We start from the raw sequence: 14,842 nt of genomic DNA, 5'->3' as shown, positions 1-14,842 counted from the left end.
ACTGCCACGATGGCCACATCATGGCTGCATCGCAAAGCCATGCATTATAAGATTTCCCTTAAGTGTAAAACAGACTGCACACTACTATCAATCAGTGAGAAAAATGTTTTGTAAAAGCACTTCAGAGCAACCAGCCACACCTTGTTCCTTCACAAACGTTGCCTTGATGAGACAATAAAGATTGGTCATCCACTTGCAGAAGCAGTAGTGTCATGTGCTGCCACACGCCTGGGGCTTATCACTATGCCTGAGTGGGTGCTTCGCGATTCTTAGAAGACTATCTATATCCCTAAACACCACGACCAACCCTACAAAATGTTCTATGCAATACAGCATCCTTAACAGAAACCATGCATTACATTCAAATGTCCTTCCATACACCAAGGCCATCATGCTCTGAGCAGTTTACCTTGCCTGTCCCCTACCCTGAAAAGTACCCCCTTTGGCGCTCCCAGTATGTCATCAATGATTTTTTTTGCAAATTTCCTTTTCTTTACACTCCATACTTTCTTTTTTGCAATTCAGTAATAATTAGACATTATGAAAATTACACGCATGCGCAATCATGTTTTAAGTACCAGTACTTTCCCTCAGTGCATAAAAACCGCCAGAGTGACTATAATAAATAAGGGAGGATCGGAAAATAATTTGGGTAATTACAGACCTTTCTCAACATTGCCAGTGTTCTCAAAGGGTCTAAAAAAAATTTTTATTAGGCTGTAAAGATTCTTCGAGAACCATGACATTATAGCACCATCACAGTTGCGTTTGAAACCCGGCCTTTGAACCTTATGTCGGCTGCTTCATCCAATAAAATTAATATTAAAAATATCGAAACAAAAAGATTAATTTAAGGTGTTTTCGTATATTTCTGGAAAGCCTTCGAAACCACTAACCATGAAGCATCACTTCAAAAATGTAAATGCCATGGCATTAGCGATGTCTTGTTAAATTTAATTGAAAGGTCAACACCAGTGTGTGCCAATAATGCAAGAACTGTCCCCACAAGCAAAAATAAGCCATGGCATACTGATATTATGCCCGATTCGGTTAATCGTTTCTACGAACAACATTACTAGAGTAGACAGTTCAATAGAACATGTTGTTCATGCAGTCAACACAACTTTTTCTGTTTTTTTTTTTTTTGGTATAAGTACCGACAATATCATAGTATCGACAAATAAAACATTAAGCAGACTGTACTCTTGGACTGTAAAAAACTCTTTACGAATAAAGTGTTCTAAAAATCAAGCTGTCTGTTCTGTTACAAGCCAAATCTACACTATGCGTTAATTGATTTGATATGATGGGTTCACCGCCCCAACACCACCATATGATTATGAGAGATGCCATAATGGAGGGATCCAAAAATTTCGAGCACCTGGAGTTCTTTAACGTGCACTTAAACCTAAGCACATGGGCCTACAGCATTTTCACCTCCATCGAAAATGCAGCCGCCACCATGCCCTATGCTTAATTCATTATACTTAAAACAACATTAAAATAGAATTTCTCCCATTACCAAAGACATTAGGATTTGTGTTTCACAGCCACATGTCATGGGAGCATCACACTCAGTACATAAGAAATAAACTTTGTAAAGTAGTTGGAATCTGAGAAAATGTCAATGCATATTACCAGAACAGCAAGAGCTTATCCCCTTCAGCAGTACTGTGTACAACTGCACAGATCAACTGTGGAGGCGGTTCAACTGCAGATTCTTTTTATGCAAGAATAGAAGCTGACTGATTACAGAATTAGATCTTTAATCACGTACTAACACGAGTTACTGAAACTCACAGAAAACAACAAACTCCCGATTTTTTTTTTTTTTCCCTTGGAATGTAATACTGAGCGCCTTGAAATCATGCCATGCGATTTCAATTCATTTGCAGACAGTGCATCATAATTCACACCTGAAATGGATATACAGGGCATCCCAATTATCATGCAGCATGATTTTAAAAAAGAGTAACAGCATTATATGAAGCAAAACTAGTCCATATTGTTCCCAGTGTACTTTAGTAGCTGCTACTATTTTTTGTTAATCACAATTAATTAGCCATAATCATGCTTATAGCTCAAAATGTACTCACCTAATAAGCAAAATGTCAATGAGGCAGATGAGCGCATGTTGAAACAACATGTCTGTGCTACTTTCAACATAGTAATTGTGTGCTCACTTTTACAGTTAATAAAAAACTTATTTATTATAAGTTTTTATTATAAGTTTTTATTATAAGTTTTATAAGTTATTATAATAAATAACACGTGACTAGACTGCTGCTTGCATCAGAAAGAAGTGCCCTCAAACACTCTCATTTTAAGATAGACAGTAGCAATGAAGAAAATGTAGAAAATGTATAAAAAAAAATACTGATCGGGCTACCTCCCACTTAAGCAGTCATGAACATTACGCAGGCAGGCTGTTATTGCTCTAATCAGAACAGAGATCTGGCTGGGAACAGTTGACAGTAAGATATGAGTGGTGATAGCCACTCAAGCAGAAGGAATCGCTGCAAAACTGCCAGGCATGTTGTTGGCACCTAACCTGTACCCTTGCCAATGCGCAAAACACTCTCTGGCAACAGAAAAGAGGCAAAGCGGTTGCTTCCAGTAAGATTTTTTGAGGGTGCTGCTATCTTTTGCAGGTGTGAGCGCAGTCACATGTTATTTTTCATATTTCGCTGGCTTTTCTTATTTACAGAGAAAAAATTAATACGCAATTTATAGGTTGTTGGAAGTAGCAGAGGCAGATGCTATTTCAACATGTGCACATTTGTTTCATTAATATTTTGATAATTAGGTGAGTACTATTTGAGTTACAAATATAATTATGACTAATTAATTATTTGTGATTAACGAAATATCAGTAATGGCTACTATGGTACACTGAAAGTATGTACTAGCTTTTTGCGTAATGGAAATCCTGTTTTTTCAAATTGCGCTGCATCATAATTGGGATACCATGCATAATGCTTTACTCCCCATTAGTGCTATTGCCACTTAGTTTGGGGTACCGGGACAAAGAAAGCATTACACAACTTGACCCCTATCACAAAAAAAATGCAATACATTCCACTTCCGGTATTACATACACTGCACTTGTCCGACTCTTTTGCGATCTAAAATTTTTAAAATCATAATTGTCTACGAATAGTCTTTTAGCAATATTTTTATCAAAACTAATCCATACCAGCTGCCACATAAGTAAATTAACAAAATTATCTTTAAATCCATCTGCACATTTAAAAAGCCACACTCTAAGTGGTGTACTCTAAACCATAAAGTACAAACTATGGATCATAGCTACTGAAGTATTGCCTACGCAATGTAATAAACAAATCTGCACTAAAAGAACACTTCACGTTTAATGCCTAAAAATTCAATTTTATATGTGGTGTCGTTTAATGTTTCACTTTCTGATCAACTACGACATTTTGAGCAGGTTTATGTTTCTAAATTTTGCATTGCAAGTTTTTTTGTCGAGCTATAGATATTATATTGCTTTAACGTTGTTATCCTGGACACCAAAAATGGTACTTTGTTTTGTTGTTTTTGTCTGTTATCTTTATTACAAATGTATAAACCTTTCCATGGGGCAAAGAGGACTGGACTGGTAACCAGCGCTTTCCTCCTTTCTGGATCGTGCTAACGACACAAAGTGAACTGGCTGGTGTTTGAATGAGTGGAGTAGTCAAACAATTTTAGCATGTTTTAGGTTGAACTGTGAATCGCTTTTCTGTTACCAGTGAAAGGTCAACTGGAACCATTTGTAGTGACAAGTATCCCGAAGGAGTACAACCACTAGCGTGGGTCCGGTCTTAGCGAGCCAGAGGACAGCGTTAACCGTCGCTGTAGAGAGAACTTGATACTGCTCAAGGTCACAACACTTGGCAACACCAAATGCAGTACAGCCCATTGCAAAGGCGCGGCAGGAAAGCAAATAGGCTTATCCACGCCCCGGGCATAAAAGTACTACACAGGGTGCCCCGAGCACGTCTCCGTGGTAAAGATGATTCACGAAGACACCGGGATTAAGGCCCGGTTGCTCGAGCGAGGGCAAAGGCGCTCACGTTGGCTTCGGAAAGAGACAGGTCGGCGTAGCTTTCCCACGCACTAGGACACCGTACCACCCTTCGGCCGAGCGTACGCAGAGGGGCAACAAAAGATGAGCGTTCGCCTTGGGCGCGAGGCGCCGTCAGCAAAGTCCGACGAGCCCCGAGCGACGGGAGTCACAACTTTACTTAATGCACTACTTTACTTAACGAAACTATTCTGCTTCTATAACAACAACCATTTCCTCGATTAGGCAAGACAGTGAATATTTGAGAAGAATTAAAGAACAAAATTCATTAAAATTTCTATCACTTTAAAGAGTTAATACCATCTTTCATTAGTCCGATACTTGACCATTTGCAAAAAATAACAAGGGAACATGCAAGACAGAGCTATCAAAGGTGACTGTGTATGCAACTTGCAAGCCAAAAACATCAAACGTGCAAAAATAATACTCGTCGTGCTAACTTTTAGACAAAGTGTGCAACCAGGTGTACCTGCATAATTATGATACAATGATTTTGATTATAGCAGTGTCCTGCAGAATGAGAATGAAATGTTTACCAGCCTGCACATGTGCATGTAGGATACCAAGGCAAAGAATACATGGCCTCCAAAATTGAACAGCAGCTATAGCATGTAATGTGCCACCAGTGTATAGCACTGATGGCACAATAGTGACAGTAATGTGCTGCCAATGTGTAGCATGCAATGGGCAGTTGTTGGCCCTAACACAGTACACCACAGCACATCTACAAGTAGTACATATTTCATATAGAGGCTATTTCTGAAGTTTTGGCACCAGGATTCCAACAACAAGTCGATAATGATTGCCAAAATGACTGCAATCTGGACACCCATTCTAAAATAGTTTTAGTTTTTCAGCTAGGTTTTAATGTTTTACACATGGTGACCAAATGAAGTTCCTCACAAAAACAATGCTCTAGACCTGTCCTGCCAGTGTAGCTAACGAACATACTTATTAAGCACATAAAAAATTTGACACAAAGGTGGTCACGTGCCAGCCGCAGGCCAAACGCGAGTGGTTTGCAGGCCATATGCGACCCACGTGTTTGAGACTTCTCCCATAGAGCATACTAAGGAGTACAGCACCACGAATTGAGAAATCGCAAGAATTCCAAACCAAAACAGGTATTAAAACATTCAAAACTTTATGAAATTATCATTTTAAGGTTGGCTGGTAGTTCCACAGCTCTTCAAAACTGCCCGCATACAATTGCATCTTCAGAAGTTACAGCAAGCCCCGCCGCGGTGGTCTAGTGGCTAAGGTACTCGGCTGCTGACCCGCAGGTTGCGGGATCGAATCCCGGCTGCGGCGGCTGCATTTCCGATGGAGGCGGAAATGTTGTAGGCCCATGTGCTCAGATTTGGGTGCACCTTAAAGAACCCCAGGTGGTCGAAATTTCCGGAGCCCTCCACTACGGCGTCTCTCATAATCATAAGGTGGTTTTGGGACGTTAAACCCCACAAATCAATCAATCAATCAATCAGAAGTTACAGCAAAACAAGCAAAGCTAAGCTTGCACCATGATAATTATTACTCTGGTATGTTACCATTACACTCAACCAGTATTTAGTGTGCTTTATGCAACTGCTATAATCATGGTCAAGTTACTGTACTGTAGAAGTGTTGGCTTTTTTTTAAATTGAAATATTAAAGGTTCAGAGTAACACACTGTACTTGTATTCCCCACTAGTGCAGAAACACAGGATACCAGTAAGGATAGCACAGTTCTTCGAATTTGCAGAAGCCAGTCAGGCTCATTTAGGGCCCCTTTAATAGTGATATACTGCAATTACCGATACTGATATAAGATGAATAAGAAAGGTTTATCTTCATTCCAGTAAAGAAAAAACTGCATACAAGACGCATTAATACAAACCAACCTATTTGTGGATAACCTAAAGTAGACAGCTCTCCATACATGGAGAAAGCAGCAGAAGACTTTGTACAGCACAGACTTACTCTATGCACACTTCCACTGTCCTCCTGTGTAACGGTTCACGGAGGGTTAAGACAATATTTTGATGCAATCGTTAGTGCTGAATAAAATCATTGATTGGCTTTCATTCCATGTTTAACGAATATATAATAACATTACATATATTTAAATATGCCTTGACTCCCCACTGAAACTCACCTTCTATGTCAGAACTTCTAGCTGTTTCCACTGGATGACAGTGCAAAATAAAAAGTCAAACTGCAGGTGCAGGTCTGAAAAAGCGAGAACAGCAGCGCTCAGTCTCGTTCTAGATGTTTCTACTCAGAGCCAGGTGCGCTTGTTATGACTGAAGCAAACTTAAGGACACGCAAAGATGCATCAGCCTGAATGCTGCTACTACGAGAAAGAAACCGTACTACAGCAATTAATTTGCTGTTTTTAAACGTCCTAACAAACTTGTGGGACGTTTGGAATTTGTAGCGACTAAATTGATCCCGCAATCATTAGAGCAGAAGCGCACCAATAGCATCTCATTGGCGAATTGGCGTGTTATACAAGCGAATACGTCATTACGCAAACTTGGAAAATTCGCATCAACGTTAATAGACTGCGTAAAACTGCGTAATGAATTTTAGGTGCGTCTATCATAATTTATTCTAACACATAGCGGTAGCTACCAGCTTTACTAATGCACTAATGTGTAGCAGTATCAATGAACTTCACAGGCCACACAGGTCACCACTGCAAGCAACAATGCGACAATCATGCGATAATAAAAACAAAAGAGGCGTCAAGCTTAGCAGCCAGGCAATGTAAAACAGCTCACATCACATGCAATGTTATCATAAAGCCCAAGAGCACACAACTTCAATAAAACAGTTGCTATCTCATAAGCGTGCTGTCTTGAACTTTTTCACACACCTTTGAAGGCATCCCAAATGCGCAGTGAATTAAGAAGTACTTCTGAATTTGCGTAGTTCGAGGGGGTCGAGTTACACGGCCCAGCACCTACGCACGGCACAACACGAGTCGATACGGTACCTGCGAAGCTCGAGAATGCTCAGGTAGAAGGCTCAGGTAACGCAGCGCTTGTGCAAGTATCCAAGTCAATCCGATAATAAAGTCGGCCATTAACGCTACATCAACGCCTCCTAGATTCGTTGGCTACATGTTCTGTGGCTACACTATGACTGCGCCGACTCCTACATTATCCCGCAGAGAAAGGAATGGCTGTTTTCCTTCATCTGTTACAGTCACTAAAATAAAAGAAGATTAGCTTTCCTTCCTATATGGCTGACAGCTGATAACGCTGATGCTTCGTGCACGCTTCGTGAACACATGTTCGTGAAGCTTTTTGAGGAGGTACTTGAACTGGTATAGCGCATTACGGGGAGAAGAAACGGCCGAGCAGACCGACACAAGAGGACAGAGCGCTAACTTCCGACTGAGCTTTATTGTCAAACTGCATCAAATATGTAGACCGGCGCAAACATACAAAACCACCCTAACGCAACGACAAGATAACACACAACATCGCACCGTCACATATCCCACATTCATAGGCGGTTATCCTGATTAAGGAAGGCCACTTCATGTGCAGATAAAACCAAAGAAGGGGCGCTGATACACGTGCTGCCAGCTCTTGCTATACAATGCGCTTCTATAATTTCCCGAGTTAATTGTGACGGGTGCTTTTTTATCACTTCACATTGATCAAACATGGGGGAACATCCACAATCACGGCAGTGAATTCCAATGTGGCCCTGGATTGCTTTGTGAACATTATAATGGTGCTCTTTTAGCCTTTCATTAAGGAGTGTTTTGGTTTCGGTTTCGGCGATGATGCTCTGCAAAATTCGCTAGTGGCCTGGCGTGACTGTTCGAACTTCGCAGAGTCCCTGGATATTTTTACAGAGAAAGCTGTTATGAGATCACGACTCGTGTCATGCCCGTCATTGTAGTTGTTCGCCGCCACTGGTGTCCGTAACCACTATCGCTCGAAATAAGAAAAAAAAAACGCAGAACCTTGGGCGTTAGGGTGGTTTTGTATGTTTGCGCCGGTCTACATATTTGATGCAGTTTGACAATAAAGCTCAGTCGGAAGTTAGCGCTCTGTTCTCTTGTGTCGGTCTGCTCGGCCGTTTCTTCTCCCCGTAATGCGCTATACCAGTTCAAGTACCTCCTCAAAAAGCTTCACGAACATGTGTTCATGAAGCGTGCACGAAGCATCAGCGTTATCTGTCATCTGTCAAACCAATCGGCCAAGTGCAAATAGAATTTGACGATATCTTCCCCATGAACGCTAAACACTTGCCCTCTAAATATTTGATTGGTTTATTAGAACAACACCTGTCTCAATTAGGTACTAATACAGTAATTGCAACGGATGCATCTATGAGTGGCGAGGAGGCAGGTGTGGGTATTTTTTCTCTCTCATTATTCTGGTCATTTTCATTACGCCTCCCATATTATACACCAATATTTGAAGCGGAATTAATGGCCGTTATACTAGCTATTCGTAAACTTCCTGCGACTCATTCGACAGCTGTGATAGTGACTGACTCGTATTCCGTGTGTTCATTCTTATCATCGTCGTCGACATCAGCAGTACTAGAGACTTTTAAATCATTAATCCCAGCAAACATTCGTCTAGTGCGAATGATATGGGTGCCAGGCCATTGTAGTATATTTATAAACGAGATGGCTGACAAACTTGCGCGAACATCTCTTGATCTTCCGATTGTGCCAATCATGCCTCCTACAGCTTATGTAACAGCAGCGAGGTTTAGAAAACTTTCCCTTCTTGAAGACTCATCAAAAACCATGATACCGAATGACGACCGATTTCTCGCACCTGCACTTCACACGGAATAATAAATGGTGTCCCACGTGTAAATTGGAAGTCTTGGTAACAAAATTACGTTGCCGTATACCACCTCTTAATTTTTACTTAAACAGGTCTGGTCTGGTGCTATCCCCTCTGTGCTCAAGCTGTAACGAACCTGAACATATCGACCATTTTCTTATCACATGTCACCGATTCAAAAATCAAAGAAAAAACTGCTTCGAAATTTTATTCAGAAAATTAGGATTATCACTTAATACTCCCAATATTTTGTCTTTTGGGGCCACTTCATTGGGACACAGCGACAGGAACATCTGCGGGGCTCTCTGCGAATTCATATATAACACAAGAAGATTACCTTGCTGAGTCAGCGATCAGCTCTCGAATTTTACTAGTCACACTACCACTTATTATTTAGCTGATACACTGCAATGATTCAACTTTCAGGAGAATTTCATATAACGATTCCACCACAGATATTCAACACATTCTATTATTTCTCCCCCCCCCCTTTTTTTTTATTCTGACATTGCGTCAAATTAATTTCACAGTCAAAACACAGTAATCATATTCCCCTAATCTAGAAAATCTATAGGTATTTACTTGCATTAACCACCGGCTTCTTGGCCAATCCCCCTTAGTGGGTGAAAGCCACAAAAGAAAGGAACAAGCAAGCAAGCAAGTAGGACTCAAACCTGGGTCCGCTGCGTGCCAGCACAGTATTCTAACTGAGCCACGCCAGCGCTTAGGGCTTGTTCGCAAACTTGCCTTAAGCAGGCTTGATGTCGGGAAAGGAATCGCGTTAATATTATCAAAGTGTTTTAAGTAATATTTGATATGCCGTTGCTGCGCGCCCTCCTATTTCGCCTCTCGGGTCGTCGGCAGAAAAAGGTCACGAACATATCTCAAGTAGCCATAACATTCTTGATAGGAAAGTAGCCAAAGCCGGCGCCCGCACGGCGACCTTTTGGGAGAGGATGTGTCAGAAGAGATCGAGTGTCGTTACTTTCAATATTAAGGGGCTTTAATTGATCGGCATTTGCTGGTGGTTGCTGCTCAGTGGTTCGCGAGATTGCAGGAAACCGTAAGAAACACTACCTCAATCCTGTGAATCATATGACCGATATCCGTCTCATAAAGTTTCGGGTACGCTTTACTACGTTCTATACATTGGTATTTTGATCACTGACTTCTATATATGCGTGCACTGCTTGGCTGCAATCTCAAATTGAACCAATATCTGTCGCATCAAGAAGTTTCAGGCGCGTTCTCTAAATGTTTAAGGACATTTAAACAAAGTGCAAAAGCCTTTAACACAGCTAGCACTTATTTGCAATCACAATTTAACTTAGTGCCATTTTTTGTGCTTGTATTCAAGTCGACTTTTTTTTTTTGTGCTAATGTTATCAAACACTGGAATGATTTACCTGGTTTGGTTGATAAAAGCAGTGTGTTTGACTTTTTGGAGGCACAGCTGTATATGATATTAATGTTCTATTTTCCTCATATTTTACCCGCGGCTGCACTCGGGAGGTAGCATTTGTTTTTGTTGGCACACCTATGGGGATACAGTCAACTCTCATTAATTGAAACTCAAGGGTACCTAATTTTGTTTGAATTATAAAGAAGTTTGAATTAGAAGTTCTCAGATATATGACTGTGGGTGAGGTGACACCACACATTATGATTAGGCATCGATGTTATCACATTTAAAAAAACTTTAAGTGTTTTTAAACCCTACCTGTACGCAGTGAACAGAAAGAAGAGTGTAAAGCCCACAAGTTTATTGGTCATTTACTGCTGATCGGACCACCTAAATAAATCGTGAATTGCCAGCTGCTTCTTGCTATGTGTGCCTTCAGCACAAAGCTTTTTATACGAGTTGAAAAGCATCATGGTTTACCATGTGTGTGCTTCGTTTCAAACATTTGTTTATTAGCAAACCCTTTTTTCTTGAAGGCCTGAGATGCTTATTTTTCATTTTCAGACTGTTATGATTATATAAACTCCCAAATTTTTAAATAGTAGTGGGAAAGCAGCACATATTTTCTGGTATAGAACCACAAAAAGTATTAATTTATATGGAGGTTCAATCAAGAGGCTTTTAAATACACTAGCTCAAAGAATAGAGAACCAAAATTGAATTTCGTTTGAATTAACCGAAAGTATAAATTATGATAGTTTGAATTATTGCGAGTCTATACTGTATTACTGTTTTAATGATTTCATTTTGTATTTATGTACACCACTCCTGCAGTAGCCACAAGGTATATGTAGCCCTGCATTGGACTGCACTATTTGAAAATAAATAAAGATAATGCCCGAAAGCGTTCCAGGCAATGCTCGGTTCCAATCTTATAACCGATATCTGTTGCATCATGAAGAGTCAGGTGCACTTTACATTAGAGAATATTGTGGCTGCAGACAACGTTCAAAAGCCTTCCATACAGTGTTCAGTTGCAATCCTATGATTGACCAATATCTATGACTTTATGAAGTGTTGGATGCAGTTTGTCACTTTAGAGAATATTTTGACTACAGACAATGTCCAGAAGTCTTCCTGGCAAGATTCACTTGCAGTCTTATGATCAATATTTGTCACATATAATGAAGTGTAAGTCACATTTTGTTGTGTTCAAGCGCATTTCAACTACAGAAAATGATAAAAAACATTCTAAGCAGTGCTTGGTTCCTATTTTATGACCAATATATCAGTAAAAGGACACTAAAGGCAACTATTAAGACTATGTTTATTGTTGATATTGTGATACAGAAACCTCGTAGTGCTACTTTTGTGCCAAAGAAGAGCTTATTCTGAAATAAAATCCCGTTTTAGTGGCCTGCATCAGGTTAGCGCACTTCAATTTACCCGCTTCAAGAAGCGGACCGACTCACATCACTGTTTCTGTGCACAATGTTAACTGGCTTTATTGTGCGGTCGCCAACAATAGTAGACAAAATGATTGCAGCGGTAGCCACAAGATATATGTAGCCCTGCATTGGACTGCACTATTCGAAAATAAATAAAGATAACGCCCAAAAGCCCAATGGACATGGTTGCTGCCACAGCAGCAACGACATCCCTTGATCAATTTCCTTCCATTGACTCTAAGATGAACTAAAGACAGTTCAACGCGCTCAGTTCAGGGCGTTGTTGATTGTATTATGGACATCTTAAAGAATATGCTCCTCTGATGCATCGATATGATCGCAGTATGGGGACGTTCTTTTTATGCGGCATAAAATATGAGGTGTGTATCAAACACCTTATCGTATACAATACAGTAGTGTGTCAAATGGTCTATCGATCTTTTGATTAGGTGAAAATTGGAGAGACGGATCTATTTGATGTAAGAGTGACAGCTTTGTAATTTCGTCAAACTAAGCATCCTTGCATACTTTGTGGCACAGTTCAGAAAGAGCCTTCTTGCTTTCTGAGAAATAAATGGGCACTGGTGTCAAGTGAACTTTTTTTTGTGTGCTGCAGTGACTAACTTGTCAGCGATTTCGTTTCCCATATCACTCCTACGTGACTCAGAAGCCACTAAAAACATATCTTGTGGCCGTCCAGATAACCGATGATAATTGTTTTTAATATTTTATATATGATTCTATCATCTATATGAAAATATAAGTCCTTAATCATTTGCAGCGCTCCTTTGGAGTCAGAATATATTACCCAGTTTTGCCTTTGCTGGCTTTCAACAATAAATTTTGAAGCTTGTAATACTTCAACAAGCTTCGCTGCTGTAGACGATGTCTTTCGAGAATGTCGGGAATGTTTTTCTGTTTTATATGCAGGTATATAAAAAGCCGCAGTTGAGCTTTCGTTCATTGTGAAGCCATCTGTGAAAACAAATGTGAAACGGTCTTGATAATTGCACACTTTTTGAAGCTTTAGAAATTTGGTAGTGTATCAAGGATTTTTTTTCTATCCCTTTGATGTTCAAAGCGTCTGGAGGTGATGTAAGCTGCAAAGGAGGAAAACTGATATCTGGATGCAACGAATACTGTTCTTGTTGAAGTGCCGCCTCACAAGCTCGCAAGGTGTCATTTACCAATTCGCTTGTTTCTTTGAATAAGTTTTTCACAGAGAAGATGGGCATAATGCCTTTGCAATAAGCGGAGAAAGTGGCGGCAGAGTTTTTGAATGTGAAGAACTCGAATTGGTCGTTCTCTCGCTTCTACAATTACGAGACCACTATGAGTTGAGGGTGGTAAGCCCAGGCAAATACGAAGACTGCGGGCTACTATGTTGTTTAGCTTAGTTTAGTTTGTTTAGTTTAGTTTAGTGCAAATATGAGGTCCCTGCAAGTTAGCATGCGGTCCAATGTTATGCCAAGGAAACGATGCTTGCGCACAACAGGTACTACAGTCTGGTTGACTGAGAGACTGAGCTGGTCGGGACGTTTTGTAGTAAAAGGTAACACCGCGGATTTCTCTGCTGAAACGTCCATGCCGCATTCTGTCAGAAAGCGCACCATTACATCTATGCCTTCTTGAAGCAGATCCTGTACTTCCCGGCATTCATGCTCTGACGACCAGAGGCAGATATCGTCTGTGTACATTGAAATGTGTACTGATGATGATAAGAGAGTCGGCAGTTGGTGCATTACTATATTAAATAGTATAGGGCTTAATACACTTCCTCAGGGTACACCTGCTTTGAGGCCTTGTGGCATGCTGCTACCAGTGCTTGTCGCCATGGATACAGTTAGGCTAGTCAAAAAATCAGAAATCCAACGAAGTAGGCGTCCCATCATTCCTAGACTATCTAACCTGTACAAAACATGTATGTGGCTGACTGTGTCAAAGGGACGCCTAATGTCTAGGAATACTGCGATTGTCATTCTTCCGTATGCGTTCTCATGCTCCACATGAGTGACAAGGTCTAAAACAGAGTCTAAAGCACTGCAACATAGACGAAAATCAGATAATTGGTCAGGAAATCCATCGCTGACTTCTATCCACCACTGCAGTCACTATTGCAACATTTTCTCCATGACTTTGCTAATGCAGTTGATTAAGCTTACTGGTCAAAATGATGACAGCGTGTTGGCAAGTTTACCGGGTTTGAGAATCGGAAGGACTTTTGCCGCTTTCCAAAAAAATGGCACCGATGTACTTTTTGAGCAGCTATTATTATATATGCCTAGGAGCGCCATACGTCCAGAAGGTCCGATGTTACACACATGCTGTAAGTGAGATCATCTGGGCCTGGAGAAGTTTTTTATCAGACGTTACATAAAACAGACTGCAGTTCAGCTAGGCTGAATTCTATTCCTAGGGATGGGTGCTCTTCCATAAGTGCGTTTCTTATTAGTCACTTCAAAGCATGCTCTTTTAAAATGAACAGGTTTATAGACACTGCTTCTGTAGTGTTAACAAAGTGCAAAATTCGTCAGCCATAATCTCTTCTGTCGAATTTGTTACCAATACTATCGCCCATGGAGAGGATGAGTGTGAGTTACTGGAGATTTTAGAGAGTGTAATAATTGCCATACTTTTGAGACTGAAGAATAAGGGCTTAAAAATTCACAAAACTCTCTCCATTTCTTCTGTGAAAGTTTACCAAGCTTTCTGCACATCAGCGAGAAAAAATTTTGCACTTCTCTATACTCATCCACGCTGCCTGTACGGCGATACCGGGGCTCAGCTCTTTGACGAATCGTGCGAAGTTGGTGGTATTCAGCATCTATGCTTGTATTTCCTGGTGGAATTGAAAGTGTTTTGCTGCTAGATTCAATATTGATGAGCAGCGTACTAATGAACACTTCCGCGTCGCCACAGGTCTGTAAATTTCTTGCATTTAAGTGCCTGAGCTATTGCCAATTTGTGATCCGTGCACATCTACTGTTTCTGCGATTACCAAACTTCATGAGGGAATGGCCCATAAATACCGGCCGATGGTCACTGCCATGTGTCCACTGTCCATTGCAATTCAGCTGCAATAGCTGAGGAGTAAAATGTCACG

The 14,842-nt window shown here is 40.6% G+C and overlaps 1 protein-coding gene across 2 annotated transcripts in view; it reads right to left on the bottom strand.

The window, feature by feature from the left end:
- Herc4 (HECT and RLD domain containing E3 ubiquitin ligase 4) overlaps window positions 1-7,084 on the bottom strand; it is a 206,327-nt gene extending 199,243 nt beyond the window's left edge. For both annotated transcript variants that reach the window (XM_037435637.2, XM_037435639.2), the window contains exons 1-2: window positions 6,945-7,084; window positions 6,222-6,295 (exon numbers count right to left, since the gene is read on the bottom strand). The gene's annotated coding sequence lies outside the window, so the exon portion shown is untranslated. The remainder of the gene's footprint in view (window positions 1-6,221; window positions 6,296-6,944) is intronic.
- Window positions 7,085-14,842: the final 7,758 nt, after the last annotated feature.

This window comes from Rhipicephalus microplus, chromosome X (genome assembly GCF_043290135.1).
Source record: "Rhipicephalus microplus isolate Deutch F79 chromosome X, USDA_Rmic, whole genome shotgun sequence".
Taxonomy (NCBI): Eukaryota; Metazoa; Arthropoda; class Arachnida; order Ixodida; family Ixodidae; genus Rhipicephalus; species Rhipicephalus microplus.
The sequence above is the reverse complement of the archived record's forward strand: the minus strand, read 5'-3'. Positions and strand labels throughout refer to the sequence as shown.